We start from the raw sequence: 24,027 nt of genomic DNA on the forward strand, positions 1-24,027 counted from the left end.
GACCAAGCGCCGGAACCCATCAGAATTATTCAGCGCCGTAATGAAGGTGAAATATATAAATTAATGATATGATTGATAATGAATACGTGAATAATGGTATACTAGTAAAGATCAGTATTAAAAATGAACGTAAAAAATGAAGAATGATATTAGATAGAACCAACAAAAAATAAGTATATATTAAACTTTCATATTCAAATTATATACTTAGTATAAGAATAAATATGACTAAAATCTTTATTAATGTACTGAAATCATATCTCATTAAAATAGCCAGATTCTTTCAGATAACCCATAAGGTTATCTACCTCAACGTCATCATTTAAAATTTCTAAAATATTCTTCCCAGTTGGTAAGTACTTTGCCCTAAGGCGATTAAATTTAGGACAGTGCATCAGCATGTGCTCAATGGATAGCTGACCACCACAGTGAGCACAAACTGGGGCACTGGCTCCCTCTAAAATATAGCTATGAGTGAAGCGGGTATGGCCAATCCTAAGCCGTGTTAGGATGATCTCAAATCTTGTTACGATTAAAACCCGAACTCCAAAAATCGATACTTTTTCTAATGTTTCTGTACTTTCTATTTGTGGATAAAATGGGGGAAGTTGCTGCCATTTTATACGAATTTATCGTTTGATAACTGGACACATATCCAAATGTGGCACCTTATTAGTTAAGAAATCACATCTTGCGGCACCCTTTCCTTTACTATCAGCCAGTTCGTTCCCTTCTAGGCCAGTGTGCCCAGGAATCCAACAAAACTTTACTGATTTGTGGCGAACAGAAAGATAAAAAAGCCATTCCTGAGCCTTTTGAATTAAGGGATGGGTAGGGTTAAACTTCTTTAAGGATTCTAAAACATGCCTTGAGTCACTATATTATAAACTTCTTTATTTAAACTATATTTAAACTTCTTATCACATGCAAGCTTTAAAGCATCAACTGTGGCTGTTGCTTCAGCAGTGAATATGGATGAGGAGTCTGATAACACACCACTGCACATCCTACTCCATCTTCCGATTCTGATCCATCAGTATAGATTTTCCTGTCATTTATATGCCTCTCATCATGCTCCAAAAACTTGTTTCTGACTTCTTCTTCTGGACGATCTTTCTTCTTTGTCTCTTTAATGCAGACATCTATTGCTGGAATGAACCATGGAGGGATAGCAGGATGTTTAACTTGTAGGATCTTCTGCGTTTTTATACAGTACTTTCATCCTCCAGTTCACCCAGCTGTCCAATTTGAAATGGTATTGAAGATCTAGATCCAAAAAGACTTGAGTCACTGTTTTAAGATCTCAAAAGAAGGATCCTCCTTAGAGCTTTTCAGCCACATGGTGTGTCCCAGACCTAGCTCATGCCTCCTCAAGTCCAGTGGTAGCTGATGGGAGTCTACATAAATACTTTCAATGGTTGAAGTTCTAAAAGCTCCAATGCAGATCCTTAGCCCCATTTTATGCACAGCGTCCAATGCCGTAAGTTTAGTCTTTGAAGCAGATGAGTATACTTGGCAGCCAAAGTCTAACTTGGATAAACATACTGCATTATAAAGCCTTAACAACGATTTCTCATCAGCACCTCAATTAAAATTAGATACTACTCTTAAAGTATTTAGTGATCTCTTCGCTTTCACTTTTAACTGGTCAGTAAGATTATTCCAAGTGAGCTTTTCATCAAAGACCATTCCCAGAAATTTTACTTCAGTAGAGTTAGGTAAAATAATTCCATCTCCAGTAAGAGTTGGAATGGTTTCCTTAGTTCAGCGTCTGCAGAACCAAACAGGACAGTTTTAGATTCGGAAAATCGAAACCGTTGCTCATTAGCCCACTTGCTTACTTATCTATGGCTCTTTGCATGAACGAGCTAGTTGATGCTGCATCATATCTTGTGCAGTATGGAGCCAAATCATCTACAAATACATTACTGGCAATAGCAAAAAGGGTGACACTTAAGGACACTTCCCTGAGGAACTCCCTCTTCTTACAAGAAAGGTTGTGATACATGATTCCCAACTCTTACCTTTATATATCTTTCTGATAAAAACAAATTTATAAATCTGATCATTTTTTCCTTTAATGCCCACCTTATACAACTTTTTTATACCATAACGCCATGTGGTGTCATATGGCTTTTCCAAATCAAAGAAAACTCATACTGTTTGGCTCTGTTTAGCAAAACCTTGTTGTATTTGGTTTCAGAGCCTGAGCACGGGATCTAAAGTAGATCTCGTTTTCCTGAAGCCAAACTGGAATGGAGAAAGCAATTTATGTTTCTAAGTGCCATACAAGTCTGGTGTTAATCATCTTTTCCATCAGTTTACAAACACAACTGGTGAGAGCTATTGGTCTGTAGCTGCTGGGTAAAGCAGGATCCTTGTTTGGTTGCTTCATAGGGAGGATTAATGATAATTTCCAGCTCTTAGGAATAATACCAGGTTCCCAGATTCCATTTATTATATCTAAAAGAAATTTCGTTGACTTTTCTGGGAGATGTTTCAGCATTTCATAGAGTATTTTATCTTCACCAGGGGCTGATGGTTTGGTATTCTGCAAGGCATCTTTGAGTTCCTGCAGTGTAAATTTTGCATTATATGGTTCAAAATTGTTTTCACTTAAGGGCAGGGTCAACCACAAACACAAAAATATTAATAAAAAAAAAGTTTTTACGTAGCAAGTTGAAACTTTCAAGGTACAATCATATTATCATTGCCAATGTTATATTAGCATAAGAACGCAATAGGTATATCCGTTGTCCGTCCGGTCAGTCCGTCCGTTTGTCCGCCTTTTGAAATAAAACTGCGGTCTTATTATTTATCCTAGCCTCGCCTGCTCTTGTATGTAAATACTCAAATATCATACAAACAGCGTGTAAATTAGTTTTTCCTAAAATTTCAAATAGTTCAAGACATATATATAGGTAAAAAATGCACAACCGTGACGTCACGCCGATAACGCCCGATTTTTCAATATTATTTATCATTTTATTTAAAAAAGCTAAATTACATGAAAAAGAAACAACATATATGCATTAACATGAGAGGTTTCAAGAAAATCCAATAATATTTCGAACTTCAGCAAGTATTTGAAACCAAAAAAGTATTGTTTTGAGTAATCGCACTTCAAAGTTTTTGGAAGATGTTTAAATGTTTTCATACACCATACCTTGGTTACTGACGTTATGAATTGTACTATTTTCACATACAAACATTCTAAACACTTGCATATCTATATCATACTGAAATAGTATTTTTGTATTGAAATATCTAACAAATTATTAATATTTACTTTATTTTACTTTGGTATCGTGCTGAATGTCGATAGCGCCAGCGTGTTTCTCTCTTTCTCTCTTCTTTTTCTTTTTCTTCTGCGCCTTTATCGGCTTTTATAGCCTCACTGCTGGGATGTCATCACAATATCAAATCATAGAAAAGGGGTTTTGTTTTACCAGCAGTGGGCGTCTTCCCTATTCTCATTGTCAACATTGCTCATCAAAGTGCGGCAGTGCCACTAGATAAGTGGTGCCACACCAGGGCCATAAGTTGTGCTTTCTGCTGCTACCCTGGCCTCTTCCTCATGCACTTTTCTTATCTTCCTATATTTCACTTCTGATTTTTTCTGCTGTGTCATCATCGATGAATATTTTCTCTTGTAATCAATCTTCTTCCTTATTTGTATGTTTTTGACCCCTTTTTCACCTAATGCTCTCTCAAGTGCTTCTGTCCCTAAGTTGAATCTGACCACTGCTCTGTAAATACTGTATGTCATCCTGCTTAGTTGAAAGAATTTTGTTTTTGGCAGTTCATTCCACAGCACACTATGAAGACTTTCATTTGTTGATTTGTTTCGAATGGTCGTTGGTGGTGGTGAATCAGCCTTGACTTAGAGAACAGATACCAGACATCACTAGACGTTCAGGAATAAAATACCGAAAAATACATACAGAAATGAACCGCATTTCGAGCCGCATAAGGTTTGTTATCACCCTCGGCCCTTTAACTGGTTACGCCCCGGTCACACCCATATCCCTTTAAACCCACGTGAGACTCGGTAAATGAGCGTGAAATGTTCCAATGAAGTTCGCACACTGTTTTTGGATAGTTATAGAATACAAATCCATGAAAAACTCGAATTTTATTTTTTTGAGATATAATGGCTTTCCAGAGGGTGACCCGGCCCTTAAGTCAAAAGAAATCTAGACATTTCTAATGTCTTGGAATTCTACAGAATAGTTCTCACTACTCGATATTCTCGAGAAATGTTCTCCTAATTTTTCTGCGACCGTTTCTGGTTGGGTGATTAGGTCACCATTTATCTTAAGGATAGGCAGAGGTTCAGGGACAAACTTGCCATTTAGTTTTTTAATTTTCTTCCAAATCATATTCGATGGTGTTTTTGAGCTAATACCATTAATGTAGTACATCCATGACTCTCTTTTTGCTTTTTTAAAATATTTATTTTGTTTGGCCACAGCACGTTGATAAATAACTTTGGCTTCGGCAGTGCCACTCCTCTTATACTTTTTGTAGAATTTTCTAGTGATCTTTCTCATACTACTGCAGGTTTTGTTCCACCAAGGAACTGTTGGCCTAGAGGGCTTCCCTTTAGTTGTTGGAATAGAAACAATTGTACTGTTGATCTCAGTGGTCTGGTTAAACTACTTTATTAATAATAATAATAATGCACTGTTGATGGTGGTGTCATTGAAGTAATTATATGCCTCTGAGATGGATGGAAATGATTTTACATTCTTGTCCATGAGAACAGACTCACTAAATTTCTTACAGTTTGTTTCATCTACCTTCCATTTGGGAGGTGACTCAGGGGCTGATTCTTAACTGCTTTTATATGAATTGGGAAGTGGTCACTCCCATTTGGATATTCATTTACTGACCATTCATAATCAATGTGAGCACTAGATGGGCAAAAGCTTAGATCAATAGCCAAATAAGTAATGGAGTAGATGTTATGGAAAGTCATGGCTCCATTATTGAGTATAGTGATATTATGATCATCCATAATACCCTCCAACATCCTACCCTTGGCATCTGTCGTGTTCCCACCCCATATGGTGTTGTGAGCATTAAAATAACCAAGGAGGAAAGAAGTAGGAAACTGATTGATCAGTAAATGAATATCATTATAAGTGAAATCCAAATCAAGAGGAAGATAGATGGAGCAAACTGTAATTTGCTTGTCTAAAATGAAAGTTACTGCTACAGCTTGGAGATGAGTATTAATTGATAGCAAGGAGCGTTGCAACGACTTATGAGCAATATTATTATTATTATTAAAATAGTTTAACCAGACCACTGAGCTGACCATCAGCTCTCATAGGGCTGGCCCGAAGGATTAGGATGAAATGACAAGTCTAGGCTAGAAGCCTAGCACTGGGACCTAATAGGTCACTTGTCAATGATGATGAACGAAAATGAAAATGAAATTAAAAGCTGTAAAAAGGCATACGCTTTCATATTGGAACACACTCACACAATAAATACATTTAAACTCATGCTTCTACACATTCTCACTTAAAAGGTATATCAAAATTCAAAATAAATTAAGTAAAATCATAAAATTTGTTTTAAAATTCATTATACTGATTGATTGTTTCTTTTATATTTTTCCAATTAATTTGCAGCTTCTCATAAACATTTAAATGGGTGCTATTGAGAATGTTGAAGATTCTGACAAAATTTCTTCTATAGGTCTATTTCCAAAATTTGATAATCGCTGCAGGTTATATTTTGGACATTCACACAGTATATGCTTAACTGTTATCAGCACACTGCAATCTGGGCATTTGGGAAGAGGGCCACATGGACTGTTCATTAAGTGTCCATGTGTCAAACGAGTATGGCCTATTCGAAGACGTGTCAGAATTACTTGTGCTTGTCTCTCTCTCTGATATGACGAACTCCATTTGTTTTAATTTATTATTTTCAGGTTCTTCGTTCCATATATTTTGCCATTTTTTTACAATGACTGTTTTTATATGTCTTGTATAGTCACTGATAGGGATGTCTACATTTGTTCTTGTCATGTGGACCTTTAGCTGCTTTATTTACATGGGCAGGGCTGCTTTATATCAATTTATGGAGGAGAATAAATTACAAAATTGATTATAGCTTTGAATGAGACTTCTCTAATTATTTTTATGGCTGATACTATTGCACATAACTCAGCTGTAAATACAGAGGCTTTGTCTGGGGAGAGAGAACTGATACGTTTTGTTTTTTGGGATACCACAGCATATCCCACTCCGTATTGTGATTTAGATCCGTCAGTGTATATTGCGTAATGTGGACCTTTTGGATTATATGCTCTACTGTGTGTTGTCTATGGCATTCTGGAGAATATGAATGATTTTTTGATAAATATTTCAAGTGTGTACAAATTCTCCTTTTATTCATTGTCCCAGGAGGAGGCAATTTTAATATTACAGGTAATTGTATATATATACTTAGCAACTCAAACAATCTTCTAGCTCTAATTGGGAAAGAAGGTGGATGAATGTTTATAAACACATATCTTAATCCAAATATTTTTCTGGTTGGAGAATCATTTGTCTGAATTCTCAGAGCACTCTTCATTGTTACTAGCTCTCTACGGAGAGACAGAGGTAGTTCACCACATTCAACTTGTAAAGAAGACGTTGGTGATGATCGAAAAGCTCCTGAACATATTCTAAGGCCTTCATTATGAACTGGGTCTACCGTTTTCAGCGCTGCATCTGATGCCAAGCCATGTATTTCACTTCCATAATCAACGATAGAGAGCACTATTGCATTATACAATAAAGTAAGGGTATGTCTATCGGCTCAGCAAGTAGTGTTCGATAGTTTTTTAATTAGGTTTAATGCTCTTTTGCATTTTGATTTCATGTATGTTATGTGGGCTTTCCAGTTCAAGTGAGTATCAAATACTAATCCTAAAAATTTTGCTGTTTGGCCAACTGGTATACTATCCTAAAAATTTTGCTGTTTGGCCAACTGGTATACTATGGTTTCTGATTTTTAAGTCTATTTCTTACCCTTTTTTCCACTTTTTATTTTTATAAAACATGATTGCTTGGGTTTTATCTATGGAAAATTTAAAGCCTACAGATAAAGCCCATTCATCTATTTTTACTATGCTTTTATTAATGTTTCGTTCTGCATGTTTTATTTGAGATGCTGAATAATATATGGCAAAATCATCCATATACAGGTTACTTTTAATACCAATAGGTAGATTATTACTGATATCATTAAGTGCTAAAGTAAGATGTGGGGAAAGGAGTGTGGGAATCATTCAGGTGTTCAGGTAAGCATTACAATATTAGTTTTATTATGAAAACTTCATATTGCAATACACTCCCTGACACCTGAATTTGCCTGATTAACAACATTTAGAGGAGGAGGGATCAGTTCTATTGCACACCTTTTGACAACTGCAGAGATGGTAGCTCACCAATCTGCTCTGTATAAAATATCTGTTTGGTCATACACTCACCATATCAGTCAATGCTTTCAGTGAAGAGACATGTTGGAGACTACTTTGATCGACAGTCAGGTCAGTACTCTTTGTCCATCAGCCTCCCATGTTGCTCTTCAGAACCTCTCATGTATGGAGGAGAATGAGGCAGAGTGCAGAGCCGCTGGCCCTCTGGGAGAACCATCTAAGATTGCAGCACATCCCCTTTTACAGCCACAGAGATGGCAGTTCACCGATCTGCTCTGCATAGGATATCTATTTAGTTATACACACACCTTATCAATCGATGCTTTTGGTGACGAGACATGCTGGAGAGTGCTTTGATTGCTAGTCAGGTCCGTACTGTCTCAGTCCGTCGACCTCCCATGTGGTTCTTCAGAACCTCTCATGTATGGAGGAGTATGATGAACCTCCCATGTGTCTATTCAGAGGTTCTCATGTATGGAGGGAAAAGAAGTAGTGTGACGAGCCGCTGACCCTCCACCATTCAGGTGCGGAAGGCCTGACGACCGACAAGCAAAGAAGTATCTCAGCGCTGCCAAAAGAACCTAGCCTACTAGAGTACCCCCTTGGACTCTCGTAGGAAAACTATCAAGGACTAAGATACTTAAAATGTACTAAACCTAAGTTCATGTGATTATACTATCACTGTTGCCTAAGAATTCTAAAGACTAAAAGGAATTCCTCTACCTGGTTAACCTAAGAATCTCCTCACTAAGTGAATACCACCTCAGCTAAATGAACGCACCCTAGATAATAGACTTCGCCACTACACGTGGACTAAGAGAATAACCCTCCGAATCTCCGCACTAAGCAAATACCACCTCAGCTAAATGAACGCACCCTAGATAGTAGACTTCGCCGCTACACGCTATGAGGCGAATCGCATGTCTCTTAAGTAAAGGAAGTAAACACTGAGATGGACTTCCAAGTAGCTGCCACCAGAATAGAAGGCACTAAATAATTCCTTAGAAAGGAAGATGAAGTGGACATACTCCGAATACTGTGTGGTTGGGGAAATACAGAGCTGAAGACGATGAAGGAGAACCCTGAGAAGCCTGGGAAATCACCTCCCTCCAAAAGAAACTAACAGCATTCTTTGACACCGGTCCGGAAGGATTCCGCGGAGAGACAAGCGGACAGAGTTTCTCAACCTATGATAAATAGACTTTAATGCTCGTACCAGACATAAAGATACCTCTGCTGGATCGCCGGTAAGGAACACTTGCAGATAAAGAACTTTAAACGAATGAGGATTACTCCCAGAGCCAAAGTCCACTCTCCCCCCCAAAAATACCTGACGGGAGCGACATAGCGAATCGGCCAGTACATTGAGACTCCCCGATATAAATTGGGGAGGAGATACTTTTCATTCTTCGCACTCTCTCAGGACTCTCAGTGCTATAGTATAGAGTTCTGTTGAGCCTGTTCCTCCCCAAGTTCTTCAGATACAACACGGCAATTACGCTGTCCCTAAACATAGCCACTACTCTGTTGCGTACTAGGACTGAAAACAACTGAGGGCTTCCTTTACAGCCTTGATTTTCCAAAGATTTATTGACTCCTCTCATTCTCGAACCCCACCAGAGGCCCTAGGCCTGGGTTTTCTCCAAGGTTGTTCCCTAACCTTGATCTGAGGCATCTGTGTACAGATGAAAGTCAGGAAGAGGGGAGTCGATAGACCTTCCTGGTGTCAGATGCACTTCTAGAGAGTGCATCCGGAGACGTGACCCTGGAATTAAAAGAGAGAGAGAGAAAGAGAGACATTCTCCCTAAGAGGCTTCTCCAAGCTGGGGAAACTACAGTAGAAGATTTAGATACAGTCGGAAGTGAGTTAGGAGCTAGGGCAGAAGGATTCTGCACCACCGGAACTGAAACATTGACTTGAGAATGAGCCAGACCAAAAAGAAGCATTGAAGGCGAAACTCTTGCCAGAGCACAAAAACCACTCGAACCAGAAACCAGAACCCGTCCAAGAGAACGGCTCTGCACCCTTAATACCTTCTCCTCACTACCTAACCCAGACTAACCTCCTCTATCACACCTAAATCTTGATCCTGACTAACATTATCAACATTAAATTTATCAATACTACAAGGGGGTTGAGGGGGGGAAGAATCCTTCACTGCCTGCTCCGTGCCGAGGGGGCCAGCAGACCCTACCCACTCGGAGGCTTGCGGTTCTGCCATTACCCTCAGCACCCGTTAGGGCTGGTTCTGAAACAGGCAGGGGAGCTGAAAAGGAAGCAGGATTAGACATCCTAACACTATTACTATCCCTACCTGACAAATGTTGAAGAAGACTAGCTATTAAATTTTCCATACTACTTACAGTCCTATCCTCTATCTGTTTGACTACCTCTGAACTCACTAAATCCATCAACTGATCTGTAGCAGAAGCCTGAGACACCTGAGGCAACGAGAATCTGACCGATGTTTGCCACCTTTACTAGCCATAGACTTGCGATGACGAATGCAATCCTCCATCTCTTGTGCCTTCCAATCAGAACATTCATCACAATGAGTCTGCACATCACACTTAACCTTCTTACATACCTTACAGAATGTCTATCATGTCTCAAGGTACTCATCCATCTCTGGCAGGAAGAAGCGATGAGCTCCTGCATCCACAGTCGTAGGAGTAGTCGAGGTTGACGTCGAAGCCGAAGGCACGGTAGTAGAAGGTGTAAGGGTCCATGATGAACAATCGACACCAGGAACCAGCGAGTCCAATTCCAAAAGACATTCCACATCGAAGATATCCAGAAAATCCAGGAGAAAAAACCGGTAAGTACAATCCAGGTCTTCACCAGAAGTCCAAAATACAAAGAGAAGTCGGGCAATAGGATTAAAACCTCGCACTGCAGAAGGAAACAACATTCCAGCAGCGCGAACAAAAAGCAACTGACGAAAGTGGGAGTGCCGGCGCACACCTGTGTCAGCGTTGCCAACCGTTTGTTATGGTAGCTCAAGTGACAAGATTTTACCTAGAGCGTTGGTAATGCTGGCTGTTAAAATTCCCAATAGCGGGATTGGTAACTGAGGGTTGTTCGGGCTAGTGGGATTAAGGGCAAATTCAGGTGTTCAGGGAGTGTACTGTATTGCAATAAGGAATTTATCACTAGTACGGTACTGTATGGGCAAACTATAGAGCAAAAGTGGTGATGGAGATACCATTTGAGGGCGAGAAAAGAATGGAAAATATTTTATTAGTGGAAAAGAGAAATCCATGTCTAGTAGCCCATGAAGAGGCAGCTAAAACGGCAGACTGTATAACTGAGTGGAGCTTAGGGATTGAGGAACTGGCAGCATAAATTGCAAGATCATCGACATAAAAGGAGGATCTAACTCGCGCTAGCAGGGATGCTATAATACCATTGATTGCTATGAGAAACCGGGTGGTGCTAAGAACACTGCCTTAGGGAACTCCTTCATATTGAATGAAGGGTAAAGAAACGGAGGGGTTTGCGCATACATGGAGGGTTCGGTTGTTAAGGAGCGATTAGAAGAAAAATTACAGTTTTATGATAAACGTTTTATATATACTTACCAAGTAATTACATAACTATTGGTTCCCTAACCAACGGCAGCTTAAAAATTCAAAATTCGCATGGCAGCACTACTATCGTCAGTGCATAGGTGACAAGGTCCCGCCCACTATCCGGGACTCAAGGAAACAACTCAGCAGAGAGCTCAATTCGTCCATGCAAGGGGAGGAGGGTGGGCTCTGATCATGTAACTACTTGGTACGTATATAAAAAACTTTATTTTATCATAAAAAGTCATTTTTATATAAGTAATTTACCAAGTAATTACATAGCTGATTCCACACTGTTAGGAGGTGGGAAAGAGCATGGACATATTCTACTCCAAAGCATTAAGTACGTAATGAATTTGAAATAGAAAGGTTGCTAACAATGAATAAATGTTTGTTGTTTCCTTACCTGTTGAGAGAGCTGCTGCAGGTAGGTACTGCCTCTGGTCGGCGCTTCTCTCAACTTGCAGTGGACGTGGCAGTGTAGCCAAGGGTCGCCCCTCAATAAGTGGGAACTTTGCAGCGGAGGAAGTACACCGTATGCTGACAGTCTTAAAAGATGCCCTTGCCCTGGGCAAAGACCAGAATGCAAAATAACACTATCACCTCAACCACAGAATTAAAACCATAACCCAACCATTGAAAATAAAAAACGAAATTGGTGGGTACTCCAGGTACAGTGTACCCCAAGGCTTCCCACTGACCCAAAACCATAAGTCAAGGCGAGTGGATAGCAAAGGAACAGAGTGTTTCCCTATGCTTCCTCCCCCCAGCACTATGCCAGCCACGGATAAAAGTCCTAAAGTGGTACAATTTTCAAACACTGGCTCTATGTCCTTGAGGTAGTGTGAGGCAAATATGGACTTGCATCTCCAGAACGACGACTGTACGATCGTAGAAAGAGACAAGTTATGTCTAAAAGCGAGGGAAGTTGCGACTGCCCTAATTTCGTGAGCCTTAACCTTAAGTAATAGAAAGGCTTCTTCCTGGATCTGAGAGTGGGCCTCTAATATTAACTCTCTCAGAAAAAAGGATATGGCATTTTTGGAGAGCAGGCAAACTGGGTTCCTTACAGAGCACCAGAGGTGTTTTGAAGATCCTCTAATCTTTTCCGTCCTATAAAGGTAGGACCTGAGACACCTCACCAGACAGAGGAGTCTTTCTTCTTCCTCAGATCCTAAGATATCCATAAGGTTCTTGATGACGAAGGATCTAGGCCAGGGTTTAGAAGGATCCTCGTTCTTTGCGAGGAAACCCAGAGAAAGAGAACATACTGCGTCCCCTTGTGCAAAGCCTATTCTCTTGTCTATTGCCTGTAACTCACTAATACGTTTGGCAGTAGTGAGAGCCATTAAAAAGAGAGCCTTTTTCGTGAGATTCCTGAGGGAACAGAATGGAGAGGTTTGAACTGAGGACCTGAAAGCCATTTCAGTACAACGTCTAAGTTCCAAGAGATGTTGGAAGAAATTTCTTTCTTGGATGTATTGAAGGATTTGATCAAGTCGTTGATATCTTGATTAGAAGACAGATCCATTCCTCTGTGCTTAAAGACTAAGCTGAGCACTGGCCTATACCCTTTGATGGTAGAGGTTGATAGCTTTCTGACGGACTTTAAGAATATCAAAAAGTCGGCTATTTGACATATAGATGTTTCAGAAGAAGAGATGTTATAGTGGCTGCACCACCTCCTGAAGACTGTCCATTTTGATTGGGAGATCTTTGTAGAAGAAGCTCGTCTGCATCTCGCAATTGCCTCTGCTGCCTGTCTCGAAAAACCTTTTGCTCTGATGAGGCGCTTGACAGTCTGAAGCCTGTCAGGGCCAGAGCAGACAACCCTAGGTGGAATCTGAGAAAGTGGGGTAGTCTGAGCAGAGACTGTTTTTGTGGAGGGAGTCTTGGGTAATCTACCAGGAGTCGAATCAAGTCTGGAAACCATTCCTTGTTCGGCCAAAATGGAGCTACTAGGGTCAAGGAGGTGTTCTGATGCGTCGACAGCTTGTTGATTACTTCCCTGATCATTCCGAAGGGAGGGAAGGTGTACACATCTAAGCCTGTCCAGTCCAAAAGCATGGTGTCTGTGCTCCATGCTTGAGGATCTGGGACCGGAGAGCAAAAGAGTGGAAGATGGTGGTTTCTCGACATTGTGAAAAGATCCACTGTGGGCTTGTCCCATAGTTTCAACAGGTTGTTACTGACTAACAGGTCTAAGGTCCATTCAGCTGGAAGGACCTGTTTGAGGCGGCTTAACTCGTCCACAATCACGTTCATTCTCCCTTGAATAAACCCGGTGACAAGAGTGACTTGGTTCTTCTCAACCCACAGAAGGAGATCCCTCGCCATCTCGTACAGTGAGAAGGAATGAGTGGCCCCGTTTGCAAATGTAAGCAAGTGCGGAGGTGTTGTCCGCATGGACTACAATCTTCTTGCCGCAGACAAGATCTGAGAAGGACTGAAGGCCCAGGTGAATTGCTCTCAGTTCCTTTACGTTGATGTGAGAATTCTTTCGTAGTCCATGTTCCAGAAACTTCCCGGCCGCCCAGAGGAGTGCCCCAGCCTAGGTTGGAGGCATCTGAATAAAATTGAAGGTCTGGGCACACTAGGAGAAGAGACTTCCCTTCCTGAAGTCTTTCTCCACACGACCACCACTGGAGATCCTCTTTGATTTCCAACGTAATTGGGAAGATGAAAGAGTCTGGTTAGGTCTTTCTGAACCGATTCGCTTTGAGGAAAAACTGAAGGGGTCTCATGTGCAGTCTGCCTATCTTTCCAAACTGCTCTACTGAAGCGAGGGTCCCCAGAAGATTCATCCACTGCACTGCCAAGGAGGAAGGAAGAGCAAGGAACTGACTGACAGTCTGAAGGCAGTTTTTTACTCTTTTGGGCGAAAGAAAAGGCCAAAAAGTCCAAGAGTTCAGTATCATCCCTAAATAGGGAATCTCCTGAGTCGGTGTCAGAAGGGATTTCTTTTTGTTGATGAGAATGCCTAACTCCTGTGTCAGATGACGAGTTCTTCTCAAGTCCTCCGCGCACTTTTCCTCCTCCGACAAGCGGAGAAGCCAATCGTCTAGATATAAGTTGATGTTGATTCCCAGAAGGTGAAGCCAATTCCTTAGAGGAGCAAGGATTCATGTGAAAACTTGAGGGGCCATCAATAAACCGATGCATAGGGACCGGAACTGTAGTATTCTGTTCTGAAAAATGAAGAGTAGAAATTCCTGTGAGTCTGGATGGACAGGGATGCATGAAAATACGCATCCTGCATATCCAGAGCGACCATCCAGTCGCCCTGTTGTACTGAGGACATAAGTGAGAGAACGGTCTCCATATGAAACTTCATCTTCAGTCAAACACATTCAAGAGGCTGACATCCAGAACGGGCCTCCAGGCCCCCAAGGCTTTCAAAACCACAATGGCGATTGCAAAAACCTTCTGAGTGGGGATTTAGCACTTCTTCCACTGCTCATTTGAAAAGAAGGGATTCGACTTCTTGAGAGAGGGCCAAAAACTTCAAGGAACCTTTTGAATACGCTGTCAAGGTGATTGGAGATGTAACTAAAGGAGGACTCTTCATGAAAGGAATGGAGTATCCCTCCTTGAGAACCTTGATCACCCAAGGATCTGCTCCTCTGTGCTCCCATTCCTTCCAATAAAGTATAAGTCTGGCTCCTACTTGGGTGCGGAGGACTAACTTCTCACTTCTTGGGGTTGGACTTGAAGGAAGACCTCTTAATGGACTTCATAGGAGGTCGCAAGTTTGATCTAGGTCGAGGTTGGGTTTTAGCCTTCCCTCCACAAAAGGGCTGAGACTGTAGAGGGGAGAAAGATCTTGATCTGGAAGGCACAGGGTCCCTCAGACGTCTTGTAGACTGTGCCAACATGTCAGTGGTAGACTTACTCTGCAAGTCTGAAAGAATCTTCTTCACTGTGACTTCAGGAAAGAGGTAAGACCTATCTAAAGGAGCGAAGAGTAGAGCTGACTTCTGTGTCGGTGAGACTCCTTTCGAGGTGAAAGAACACCAAAGCTCCCTCTTTTTAAGGACCCCCATAGAAAAGAGGGAGGCAAGTTCTAAAGAGCCATCTCTAATTGCCCTATCTGAGCATGAAAGAACTCCCAGCCAATCGGAGGCAAAGTCTTCAGCTAGATCAGGACAGTCTTCAATCTTCCTCGCTAACACCCCGATGGCCCAATCAAGGAAACTAAATATCTCAAACACCTTAAAAATATTCTTGATAAGGTGATCCAGCTCAGCTGAGGAAAACATTATCTTGGCCGTAGAAAAGGCCGTTCTAGGAGTCGAATCCACCAGACCAGAGAAGTCCCCTTGGGAGGAGGCAGAAACTCCCAAGGAAGGAGCTTCCCCAGTGGCATAGTAAGAGTACCTAATCTTTAACAATTTGCTGGGCGGAAAAGCAAATGTCACTTTGCCTTGTTCTCTCTTAGCAGCCAGCCAGACATGAACTTCTTTAAGAGCCTTCTTCGAGGAGGAGGAAAGAACTAGCTTGGGTAACCTGGTACCTTCTGATGAATGCTTTTTCATGAGGAAGGTAGAAGCTGGAGAAGTAGGTGAAGCAGGCACGAAGAAATCAGGAAAATTATCCAAGAGGAAATGCAGAAAAGACGAGTAAGAAGACGAGGGAACCGTATCCCGGACAACCTCTTCCTCCTCTGAAGAGATAAGAGACAAGGATTTATCCTTGGACTCTGGAGCAGAAGAGGATTTCTTTAAAAAACCCATAAGCTTGGTCAATTGACGCTTAAGTGGGGCTAAAGAATCTTCCTGAACCGATGAGGAAGACAGGTTAACAGAAGGTGCGTGGGTTCCAAAAGCAGAAGCTGGGAGTTTGGCTGCTGGCATCAGAGGTTCGGGAGTTGGCACTGGGCACTCAAGAATGGAAGTCTAGCACGAGACAGTGGGCGCCGGGCGCTCATCAGCAGAAGTCTGGCGTGAGTCAGTGGGCGCTGGGCACCACTAAGAAGAAGTCAGGCACTCGGAAAAAGTCTGGTGCTTAGAATGCTTATAGCACTCAGGACTGTCTCTCAATGAATGACGACGATGAGCAGGAGAATCAGGCTGGACTTGAAAACTGCAGGAAGGTTGTGGGCTAGCCTCCCTGTACCTCTTGGCAGCCAGGAGAGAGATGTCGCCAAGACTTGCATGTCTCTTGAGCAGGAACAAAGATACAGAGTAGTGATATGGGAGCTTCTTGTGCGGACTGGAAGTTTCCGAATCTGAAGAAAGCTGACGCACTGGAATGCCTTTCCAATGATGTTTAGTCGAAGCCTGGGAGCAAATGACAGGCTGGATGGGGGGGGGCAAACCCCACCAGCCTCCCTTGGACCTCCGGTATGTCTTCTCCCTGGTGCGGGGGAGTGGGACAGTGACCTTCGTCTAGGAGCACTGGTGGGATGGACAGCCACCTCCTCAACATTCACAGCACTCTCACTTCTCACTGCACTGTCAATACTCACATTTTTCTCCATCAGAGAAACAAACCGCCTCAGCTGTGATTTTCAAGTGTTATAAAACCAACATGACTTTTAATAGAAATCAATCAGTAATAGTGGGCCATGCTGTTATGTATTTAATGATGTTACACAGAATGAAGACACCAAAAAAATGTCTTTGGGTTCGATCCTGGTTAAAACGACGTGAAAACGAAAGTGTTTATTACAGATTAGTAAAGGAACTGAGCTTGGAAGACAAACTAACCATGAAGACCTGGATTAGATTGACGAAAGAACAGTTCACTCATCTGTTGAACTTGGTGACACCTCACACTGAAAAAGCTGATACTAAAATGAGGAAAGCTGTGTCTGCTGCAGAGCGATTGACCCTCACTCTTCATTATTTAGCAACAGGTAGGCTATGTTACTTTGAATTGTATATGCCTAGACTAGGCTAATCTATCCTAGACTTGGTGTATTAATTAGGTTATGCATGAAAGATGCTGATCATTTTGTATCTGTACACTGTTCGTTTATGGGTTGCTATTCATGTTTGATAGATCCTTGTAGAAAAAAGTAAGCTTAGTCTAGGCTGATGTACAATTTTTGGATTTTCAAGGGAGAAAAGGGCAAATTAAAACACACACATGCACACACACACATATATATATATATATATATATATATATATATATATATAAATGTTCTTTGTCTTGGCATAAGTTAGCCAAGGCCAAGCTTAAGATTAAGGTATTCGATAGAATTGTACATAAGGCTACCCAGACTAGACTATAACCTAATGGCAGGCATCAAAGTAGCCTAGACTAGGTTAGTAAAGTATTATCAATCTCAAAACAACTACCTAACCTAACCTAGCAATGCTGTCTATTAACTGGGTAACATAATAAAAAAATAATTGCGTGTTTACACAATTTATAATAAAAAAAATATAAATTTTGTGGTTGCACTATTATATTTTAAACTTTATAGTTGATGACAGTATGGTTATTAATTAACTGATAATTCCAGATAAGCTGTAGTACAATATGTCAAGGCAAAAATGCAAGGTTTACAGTATGTACATTAGGAATATATATTTATACTATTGCTAAGGGAATTTTTCTCTCATTTCAGGAGAATCACAAGTTTCCCTTGGGTATCAATTTCGGATTAGCCATAATCTGGTTTCATCCCTCATACCAGAGACATGCAGAGCCATATACAACGTAACTGGATGGGAAAAGAGTGCTAACTGCAAAGCCCCCACATTCTGGTTCAGATTTTCATGATTATAAAGGTCATTTTAGTATGATCATGATGGCATTAGTTGATGCATCTTATAAGTTCCTGTATGTAAATATAGGTGCCAATGGAAGAGCCCGCGACGGTGGGGTTTGGGATATGTGTAGCCTAAAGGAAGCAATAAATAGTGAAGTTTTAAATATCCCATCATCATGTTGCTTACCTTTCTCTGATAAGCAAAGCCCATATGTCATTGTTGGGGATGAGGCATTCCCACTTAAGCCCTATTTGATGAAACCTTTCCCAGGAAGGGAATTAAGCAAAGAAAAAACTATATTCAATTATAGGTTGTCAAGAGCAAGGCGCATATCAGAAAATGCCTTTGGTATCATGTCAGTAGTATTTAAGGTGTTAACAAAACCTATCCAAACTTGTCCAAACAATGTAAGGGACATTTTGTTTGCTATAGTGGTTTTACATAATTTTATCCGTGCACAATCTAAGAATTTGTATGCACCCCCTGAAATAAGAGAGATAGGTTTATCAAACAGTGGTTTGGATAGTATTCCTGGACATGGCGGACGTAGCCAGTGATGCCCAAAATGTAAGGAACACATTAATGGATTACTTTAATAATGAAGGGGCAGTACCATTCCAAGATGAATGAGCCTATATGCACTAGTGGACATTTTCTCCCATATGCCATTGAATATTTGCATTTGTATATACAGTAATCTTAAAATAAAATTCATTATTTGTTCAATTGCTATTATTTACTCCTCAGTACTTATAAGAAAGTTATGAAGAGTGATGTGGAATTTAAATATGTACCCTGCGATATCTGGAGAAACAAACCCTGAAATTGCTTTAATCAACTTTATTACATAGAAAATGTTTAAAGCTGCATGACATCAATCTTGATTAGACTGAACTTTATTGTATACAAAATGTTTACAGCTACAGGAACTTGATTAGACTAGAAAGCCTGAGATCTTACAGATCATGTATTTGAAATTCAAATTAGCACCAGAGATTAAATACTGACTGAATTTAGCACCAAAATGATAACTACTGTTAGCCTACTTTATCATCAGGTAAGCCATATTCCCGCTCAATTTCCAGGAGGACTTGGGAAATCCTAGCTGCTGCAACCTTTTGTCCATTTACTAGTAGGGACCTTATCCAAACCTCAACTGTTTTTCCCACACTCAAACCTAGGTCATTAGGTATACTGGTGTTGTCCAATTCTTTGAGGGTTTGCAAGCATTCTTCCTCAAATGAATTTTGTAGCTTCCTCTTCTTACCACTGTTACTTGTTTTTTGGCTCTGTACAGATGAAGTTGCGGGAGTTGCTGGTGTAACAGACCGATCAGAACTTCCATCAGAAAGGTCAAAGTTGGGGAACACAGGTCGAGTTAAAGAACCCGTACTTGACTTTCCAATTTGAAACTCATCAAAAGTGTTTTGAGTAACCTCAATAACTAGAGGATTATCTATAGGATTTACCTGTAAATAAAAAATATATATATAATATTAATCTACTATGAATATGTTGATAACATAAACTGCAGTATAATGGATCAGTTTTAGGTAATGATGCATTAGTAATTCTGATAATTTAAGATTATGGAAGGGCAAGCATAATTCCCTTTACTAAACTAAAAATATTAGATTTTTCTATTGACCTTACTGACCTAACCTGACACTTTCGCTTACCTGGGCCTAGGTTTATTGTGCAAATTTGATTCTTAAATGCCAAATAATTATACCTGCTATTAAACTGCTATGTAAATAATGTAATACACATATGTATATACTCTTACTTGTTCATTAATGTCACTGGAATGTGTAGGTTGTGGAGCCACTGCATCATGTAAAAAAGACATCAAAATAAAACAATTCCCACTTGGAGCTTAGTTTACCACCTGAACTACCTGGAGCAGCCTGAATTTTTTTATTCACGGATGAAGTATCCCTTCAAATTATTAAATTTTGCCCGCACTTGATCTGAAAGGGGAAAAATATATATTTAGCTTGATATAAAAATTATTAACTAATGAACTAAATATCTTTACAGAAATTATTTAGATATATTAAATGTTTCATGCTAGGTTAGCATGATGTCCTCTTTCAGGGCATGGGTTGCAGACTTGCCTACAAGTTTAAAATCTTGGGTGATGAAGTGTGAAAAATTAGGTTAGGATAACCCAAGCTCTCTAGGCTAATTAGTATACAGTCGGCAGCAGTTCAAACTAGGCTAGGAATAGCTTACTTCTACACTAGCCTATATAGGTCTAGGCTAGGGTTGCCAGATTTCAAGATAAGCAATCCGGGACATTCTTATAATCTCTCTAATACATAGACATCCCCAGATAAACATATTATAAATAGATACAGACGCAGTGAAAAACATCAAGCAAGTATTTTAATAGGATATAAAGAAAAAAAATTTGTTAAACTAATATTTAATGCAAATTACAATAAAGAAACTGAAGAAATGGAAAATAATGCAGAAAATTTGTAATCATTACAAATAATTAAGAAACCAAAGTATCTTTTTCATATGAAAACTGAAGATAAATGAAAATAAGAAAATTGTATGCACAGAAATAATGAAAATTGAACTTTTTATTTTAGTTGTATTTCTCAGATGATTTTGCTTTCTTTAGAAGTTCCATATTTCCTAATACTTGCCAGTTAAATTCTTTGCAATGACAATTTATGTTCCACTTACACTGTAAAATAGCCTCTATAGTTGTCACATCCAATTTATTCCTCTCGTCAGTCCACTGAGCACTCATCATAGAAAAGACACGCTCAACATTTACATTATGCGCAGGTATACTAAACAAATATTGACACAAAATTAATATCTCAGAATACTGTTCTTGAAGTCGAACTACTGTAGGATAGAAAGCCATTTTTCATGACACATCTTGGTCATCCATTTTTCAGGTTTACTCTGCATTTGTTTATCAAGGAATATTTTAATTAAATGTTGACCACTGACAGAAAAGGATGTTGTCGTCAATGTTTACACCTTTGTTTTTAACACTAGACAAGACGATTGTATTTGTTCCCATGCTGGAAGTGTATCTAATAACATCCATGAAAAGATATCAAAACTTTCTACCGATGAAGCCCATTTCTTAAGATAGTCATGGCAAGTGACGTAGTAGTTATCCACCTCAAGTAGGAATTTTTCATCTCTTGAGATGTGATTTCATCATCTTTAAGGCACCGTTTAACACTAAGAGGAATAAACTTTTCATCCATTCTTGCCTTTATTAAAGCATCTATTTCTTTTAAACAGCCAAGCACTTCAATAATGCTGTTATCTCTCTTTTCAATCTTCATAATCCTGCTGCTAAATACATACTCAAGACTGTGAACAAAATATAGGTAGGCTTCGCTCAGTGGATTGTTAAAAAATCTAAAAGAATTTGAGGAGCTTTTTCTTCAGAAGCAAAGAAAGATTTCAGTGCTTCAAATAATTTTCGGATTCTCTCAACTGCCCTCATCAAAGAAAGCCAACGAGTTTTAGAATGAGAGAGAACTGATGCATATTGAACACCAACAAAGTGGCAGAATTCTTTCAGTTTCTCAGTTCGAACAGTGTAAATACTAAAGTATGAAAACACTTTAACAACGATTACTTCAACATCAATAGACAAGACATTGGCAGCTGGTATGTGCAGCATTGTGGAGAATATGGGCTGGGCATCCTACACCTTCCATCGAGTCATTCATGCTTTCCTTGACTTTCGAAAAGACATTATTTGTGCCTTTACGTAAACGTCCACCAAAAATTAGTATTAGTGTTATCGCCACCAAAGCTACACATTCTTTAACATCGTCCTAATTCGAGGCTCTCTCTGCAGAAGTTTGAAATTGTTTCGAGGTCTCATTTGGAAGGGATTTTACTCGCAGTAATTTTATCTGCAAGACATTCTTCCGTGAAAAATATTGTACAATCAACGGAAATATTTTCTCAGCATTATGGTTACTTGCATCTGTAGATATGCTATAAAAGAAGAATTATTTATATCTTTAACAACTTCGGCAATGCTATGTGGAGCCAGAACGTTTTTAATTATTGCAGAACATTTTGTCCTAGCACTAGAAAATTTGCTTGCAATTTTGGAATCAGGAAATACTGTTGGCAGTAGTACATTCGTGCAATCATTTGAACTGAATGACTGATGATGGCAAACAGTATGAAAGGCCATGGCAACTTCTGCTGCTATTATCTTAGTTTCTTCATCTGTGTTTTCTTGATCAAGAAATTTGTTATTTCATCATCTTTTGAAGTGGAGGAAACGTTTTGTTTGTGCTTTGTGGTTTCTATGTGCCTCTTGATATCATTCTTGCCACCATGTTCAATAGTGAAATTGCAATGGCATAATCGACAGTTTGCTTCATAACAATTCCTGCCTTGTTCGATAAATGTCCATTCGCTGGAATATTCATCTCGAAACTTACATTTACGTTTTGACATCTTGTTTTAAAGATGAAAAAGGTAGGCCGTAGCAAACAGTAACGACACACACACTTGAATGAGAGGCTAATACAGTACTGATGCAGGAGTGCAGGTTCGCCACTCACGGACCGCAGCCAAGCAACCGAACAAGTTGCAAACGCGATTGACTGTGTCAGTCGTCACGTAACTTTTAGCAGCATCGTTGATTCGTTGAGTTATTCAAATTATATTTTCATCAATATAATTTCAACTGAAAACCATTACTTAATTTATTTTATAATGTAATGATCTTTATTTGATTTATTCATTTATTATTAGTCTATTTCATTATTTACTTTTTTTTATGATGAACGAAATCCGGGACAAAAGGCCGTCCCGGGAGGGTCGGTCCGGGACTCAGGACAAAATGATCAAATTCGGGACATGTCCCGCGAAATCGGGACGTCTGGCAACCCTAGTCTAGGCTTAGCATTGCCGCTGAAAAATATTTCATAAGCTGGGCTAGGCCTAGACAGAATATTCCTAACTTTATTTACACAACCTGAGTCAGGTTCTGTAGCCTACCCAGAGTCAGGTTCTGTAGCCTACCCAGTGTCAGGTTCTGTGGCCTACCCAGTCAGGTTCTGTAGCCTAACCAGAGTCAGGTTCTGTAGCCTACCCAGTGTCAGGTTCTGTGGCCTACCCAGTCAGGTTCTGTAGCCTACCCAGAGTCAGGTTCTGTAGCCTACCCAGTGTCAGGTTCTGTGGCCTACCCAGTCAGGTTCTGTAGCCTAACCAGAGTCAGGTTCTGTAGCCTACCCAATAAATTAAGCCAGAGAAACACTAAAATATCACAGATTTGTGTTTATGTAATTTGATAATGCACATAAGATAGCATAATGAGAGTAGACCTAGGCTATAAAACAATCTGATATTCAAGATATAGTAGCAGACTTACCTGTATGAAGGTCAGCAAGTTCCGGAAAGTTTTCCCCGAGTCACATGGTGATTTCTTCATAATTCTTCATCTTGAGACCTTTATTCATAAAACTATCATGCTTGTGGTCCCATAAGCATCGTCTCTCCCTCAAATCTTCAACCAAAAATTGGTCCGATGACCTTGTCCGCTGTACTGTACCAAGCCCTCCATCTTTCTCTTGATGTCTTGAGATGCGCGCGCTCCCAGATGTAAACAAACGATAAAGTCGATGGTAGAGGTGGGTTGAATTCCATCATTACCGCTTTCAAAATTCGTGATGACGACACTAAAAAGTCGTCGTCAAAACGTGAAAAGTTGACGTCAAATTCAAAAGTCGACGGAAATATTGCTAGTGTGACAGTGCCTTTAGTTAGCCTAGTTCTACAACCCTTAGAACAGAAGCGAACACTGGATGAACTGGAATCCGACATCATTAAGTAAAGTAATTCCTAAGTTAACCCGAAACAACAATTCATCAATGATAGCAAGTCACAAAGCAACAAATCCTGAATACTTCATCAAATTTGGACAAATAACTAGTCCAAAAGCAAAGAAGCAGACGCGTAAAACTTCCGATGTTGACCGGAAGCTGGCAGGAAACGAATTGAGCTCTCTGCTGGGTTGTTTCCTTGAGTCCTGGATAGTGGGCAGGACCTTGTCACCTACACACTAATGATAGTAGCGCCGCCAAGCGAATTTTGGATTTTTAAGCTGCCGTAGGTTACGGAACTAATAGCTATGTAATTATTTGGTAAATTACTTATACAAAATGCCCATATTACCTTTTATATCAAGTAGTAGTAGTCGATGTAACATATGGCATTTCCAGGTGGCATCATATGCCTTTTCTATGTCAAAGAAAACTCTGAGGACTGATTGTTTAGAAGCAA

The 24,027-nt window shown here is 40.0% G+C and overlaps 1 protein-coding gene across 3 annotated transcripts in view; it reads right to left on the bottom strand.

Annotated features, from left to right (window-relative positions):
• The window catches only part of LOC136838265 (oocyte zinc finger protein XlCOF6-like), a 109,317-nt gene that overhangs the window by 5,177 nt on the left and 80,113 nt on the right, over nucleotides 1-24,027 (bottom strand). For 2 of the 3 annotated variants that reach the window (XM_067103127.1, XM_067103128.1), the window contains exons 5-6: nucleotides 19,523-19,706; nucleotides 18,562-19,205 (exon numbers count right to left, since the gene is read on the bottom strand). The exons of the other annotated variant lie outside the window; for it this stretch is intronic. The gene's annotated coding sequence lies outside the window, so the exon portion shown is untranslated. Of the gene's footprint in view, nucleotides 1-18,561; nucleotides 19,206-19,522; nucleotides 19,707-24,027 lie in introns of those variants that run through there. 3 annotated transcript variants of the gene reach the window in all.

The sequence above is a fragment of the Macrobrachium rosenbergii genome, unplaced genomic scaffold (genome assembly GCF_040412425.1).
Source record: "Macrobrachium rosenbergii isolate ZJJX-2024 unplaced genomic scaffold, ASM4041242v1 282, whole genome shotgun sequence".
Lineage (NCBI taxonomy): Eukaryota > Metazoa > Arthropoda > Malacostraca > Decapoda > Palaemonidae > Macrobrachium > Macrobrachium rosenbergii.